Genomic DNA, 4860 nt, shown 5'->3' on the forward strand with positions numbered 1-4860 from the left:
CTATTAGCCTTTGCCCTGCTTCATTCTGTACTCCAAGACCAAATTTGCCTGTTACTCCAGGTGTTTCTGGACTTCTACTTTTGCATTCCAGTCCCCTATAATGAAAAGGGCATCTTTTTCGGTGTTAGTTCTAGAAGGTCTTGTAGGTCTTCATAGAATCATTCAACTTCAGCTTCTTCAGCATTACTGGTCGGGGCATAGGCTTGGATTACTGTGATATTGAACGTTTTGCCTTGGAAAAGAACAGAGATCATTCTGTTGTTTTTGAGATTGCAGCCAAGATTCGGACTCTTTTGTTGACTATGATGGCTACTCCATTTCTTCTAAGGGATTCTTGCCCACGGTAGTAGATATAATGGTCATCTGAATTAAATTCACCCATTCCAGTCCATTTTAGTTCGCTGATTCCTAAAATGTTGATGTTCACTCTTTCCATCTCCTCCTGTTTGGCCACTTCCAATTTGCCTTGATTCATGGACCTGATAGTCCAGGTTCCTATGCAGTGTTGCTCTTTACAGCATTGTACTTTTACTTCCATCACCAGTCCCATCCACAACTGGGTGTTGTTTTTGCTTTGGCTCCATCTCTTCATTCTTTCTGGAGTTATTTCTCCACTGATCTCCAGTAGCATATTGGGCACCTACCCACCTGGGAGTTCATTTTTCAGTGTCCTGTCTTTGCCTTTTCATACTGTTCATGGGGTTCTCAAGGCAAGAACACTGAAGTGGTTTGCCATTCCCTTCTCCAGTGGACCACATTTTGTCAGAACTCTCCACCATGACCCGTCCATCTTGGGTGGCCCTACACGGCATGGCTCATAGTTTCATTGAGTTATACAAGGCTGTGGTCCATGTGATCAGATTAGTTAGTTTTATGTGATTGCAATTGTCAGTCTGTCTGCCCTCTGATGGAGAAGGATAAGAGGCATATGGAAGCTTCCTGAAGAGAGAGACTGACTGAGGGGCAACTGGGTCTTGTTCTGATAGGCAGGGCCATGCTCAGTAAATCTTGACTCCAATTTTCTGTTGATGGGTGGAGCTGTGTTCCCTCCCTCCTGTTTACCTGGAGCCAAACTATGGAGAAAGCGATGGCACCCCACTCCAGTACTCTTGCCTGGAAAATCCCATGGACTGAGGAACCTGGTAGGCTGCAGTCCATGGGGTCGCTGAGTCGGACACGACTGAGCGACTTCACTTTCACTTTTCTCTTTCATGCATTGGAGAAGGAAATGGCAGCCCACTCCAGTGTTCTTGCCTGGAGAATCCCAGGGACAGGGAGCCTGTTGGGCTGCAGTCCATGGGGGTCGCTGAGTCGGACACGACTGAGCGACTTCACTTTCACTTTTCTTTCATGCATTGAGAAGGAAATGGCAACCCACTCCAGTGTTCTTGCCTGGAGAATCCCAGGACAGGGGAGCCTCTTGGGCTGCCATCTATGGGGTTGTACAAAGTTGACGCGACTGAAGTGACTTAGTAGTAGTAGTAGTAGTAGTAGTAAACTATGGTGGAGGTAATGAAGATAATGGTGACCTCCTTCAAAAGATCCCATGCATGTACTGCTATACTCACTGTCCCCAACCCTGCAGCAGGCCACCACTGACCCACGCCTCTCCAGGAGATTCCTGGACACTCTCAGGCACGTCTGGGTCAGTCTCTTCTGGGGTCACTGCTCCTTGCTCCTGGGTCCTGGTGCACACAAGGTTCTGTTTGTGCCCTCCAAGAGTCTATTTTCCAGTCCTGTGTAAGTTCTGGCAGCTCTATGGTGGGGTTAATGGTGACCTCCTCCAAAAGGGCTTATGCCATACCCAAGTCTGCTGCTCCCAGAGCCCTGTCCACTGCTGACCCCTACCTCCACAGGGGACGCTCAAACACAGTTCTGTCTCAGTCTCTATAGGGTCCCTGAGTCCTGGTGCATGCAAGTTCTGTTTGAGCCCTCTGAGCATTTCTGGTGGGAATGGGGGTTTGATTCTAAGCATGAATTCACCCTCCTACCATCTTGCTGGGGCTGCTGTACCCCAACATTTATTTAAGTGGCACTGAAGTCTCACCTCGTGCTATACACTCTGGGCAGGTTTCCTCGTTCACCCCTCAGGACAGCTCTGTGACAGAGGCACCATGAGTCCCAGCCACAGATGCCCAAGATCATGGTGATAGAGCGTGGATCACCTCTGCAGGTAAGTGTCAGGATGGGATGAGGTCCCATCCCTCACCCTCCCTGAGGACACGGGCAGGCTCCCTTTCAGAAGATGGGCTTCCATTTCCCCAGGGCTGGAGAAATGGTCATACACCCCTCCCGTTGTGGTCCCTAAGTACTCAGTCACCTATCCCTCTGGATGAGGAAGATAACATGCCAGCTGGCATCATATCCATCTCTATTTTTGTTCTTTTTTTTTTTAATGAAAAGGAGTATATTTGGAAAAGAGTAAACTAGAAACTGATTATGATGATAGCAATTCTATTTGGAAAATTTTTATTTGTGTTGAAGCAGTTCCATCTGCTGTTGACTACTCCAAACTTACATTGCCTACACTGATTTATCTCTTCCCTTATTAATGTTTGCTAATGTACAGTGTGGACTCTACAGAGGGTCCCTACCAGAGAACACATGCTAACCCCCATTACCCTCCAGGCTACACATGCTGCCCATTCTTTCTCTTACACACTCTGTCATCCCCTGCTGGGACACTGAACATTACTGCTCAGGCTGCCCACCCCAGGACTCAAGGTCCCATACTCCATCAGTCACCTCTTTCCTGCCCTTTGCCTGACCACCAACTGCTGCTGCCGCTTGGTGCTTCATCTTTGTGCAGGCCCCAACGTATATTTTTTACAGCCTTCTTTTACACTTATCAGTGTTTTCTGACAGAATTAGTTTCATTCTGTACATATATTCATAGGCTGAACTTGAAGTTTTGGTAGTTGTTTGAATAAACTCGTTTGTAAGAAAATTGAAAGTGGCAATTTGTTAGTGCCACCTGGTGTCAGATGCCTGAACTGTAGCCTGAACATTTCAAGACAGAAAGGTGGGAGGAGGGCCTGTGGCAAAGAGCCACAGCAAAGAGCTTTTTTTTTTTGTTTTTAGGTATTTGAAATACAACTTTATTCTGATTCTAAACAAAAGGAATGGGAATGACAGTAACAAACAAGATTCCACCTCTTAATATTGTCATGTGACTATAGCAGTCTTATATTTGAAACTCAATGAGGAAACAACTGTGTTCCAAAACACCTAAATATGCAGGTCCAAAAAATGAAGGTATTTTTTTTTAAACTACCACATTTACTCCAAAGCCCATCCATCTCCTTCAGCATCCAAAGATTAAGCACATGTTCTGCTTAGCTGTGTAATAAAGTGGCAAACATGCTGCACCGCTGACGTCACAGGACAGTTGCCTATAAAACTAGCCTTCCGATGCTGGGCCTAGCTTCCACTTCCTCACAGGTCATCATCTTCATCCGGAGAGCAGTTGTCTGAGCAACCTCTAAATTGTGCTCATACTGTGCTGCCAAGGCTGGGTCCATGACCACCTCTGGTGGGGCAAGAGCAGGCATGGCGACAAACTCCAAGTTAGGGTCTCCAATGAGTTTTCTAGCAAGCCAGAGGAAGGGCTTTTCAAAGTTGTAGTTACTTTTGGCAGAAATGTCATAGTACTGAAGATTCTTCTTTTGGTGGAAGACAATTGACTTTGCCTTAACCTTTCTGTCCTTAATATCCACTTTGTTGCCACACAACACAATTGGGATGTTCTCACACACTTGTACCAGATCTCTATGCCAGTTAGGCACATTCTTGTAAGTAACTCTTGATGTTACATCAAACATTATAATGGCACACTGAGCTTGAATATAATAACCATCTCTCAGTCCACCAAATTTCTCCTGACCAGCTGTATCCCATACATTGAACTTAATAGGTCCTGTGTTGGTATGGAACACTGCAGGGAGCCAGCGTGAGGAACTCCGCCCATGGCAAGGTCATGAGGAAGGAGGCTCAGCATACACAAAGGCGGATCGAGCCTCAGGAGTCCCCCTGGAAATTCTCGAGCATCTACCCCCAAAACCAGAGTCTGCCTACTTTACTACTTTGTGCTCTCACCTACACCTCTGACTTTACGGGGGGCTGTCCCCACCACCTCTTTCAGAGAATGAGTTAAATTAGAGCTCCAGTTAATAAAAATTCCTGGGCATGACAAGAGTGTTTCAACCTACAAACTCCTCTGAAGGTTCTCTAGCCTGCCTGACAGGCTTGTCCGGCCACATGTGACTGCTCATAGCCTCCCAACCATGAGAGGCACGAGATGCTTTAAACCTTCTAGAAACAGGTTCTTTAGAGAAGTTAGAAAACTATTAGTATAAGTATAGTGGGCTGATTAGAAATTGTATTGGTGAAGGGTTTTTCATTTGTTGAGCCAATGTTTGCTGCTAAGTCTCCACATCCCCTGCCCTTATACACATTAATGAATATATAGAAGAAATAAGTATTAACCTTTGAAATTAATCATGTTAGACCTTAGGCTAAGCAAATTCTTTCCTTAATTAAAACCACTACACCCTCACCCTATAGGAATGTAACTTTATCTGGTACCTTCAGAAGGTGGCGTCTGTTTTAAGAATAATCACCCTGGAGAAATAAGTGTTCTGGTTGACTGACTGCTGTCACAAGGAGAGGGTCATAAATTGTCAGCAGGACCCTGGCCAGAAGATGATGTAACACCCTAAGACCTCTGTATACATTTGTATGAAGCACCTGACTTTAACAAAAGTCAGGACTGCTGACCCTGCATGACTTTTGTATAACATCTCAGTGTATAAAACAGACCCTGGAAAAATAAAAAATGGGATCAGTTCCCAGAGAGACTGG

At 45.6% G+C, this 4860-nt stretch overlaps 1 pseudogene; it reads right to left on the reverse strand.

The window, feature by feature from the left end:
* Positions 1 to 3435: 3435 nt before the first annotated feature.
* On the reverse strand, positions 3436 to 3927 carry LOC138986960 (GTP-binding nuclear protein Ran-like; annotated as a pseudogene).
* Between the last annotated feature and the right edge of the window lie 933 nt (positions 3928 to 4860).

Source organism: Bos mutus, unplaced genomic scaffold, assembly GCF_027580195.1.
Source record: "Bos mutus isolate GX-2022 unplaced genomic scaffold, NWIPB_WYAK_1.1 CTG314, whole genome shotgun sequence".
Lineage (NCBI taxonomy): Eukaryota > Metazoa > Chordata > Mammalia > Artiodactyla > Bovidae > Bos > Bos mutus.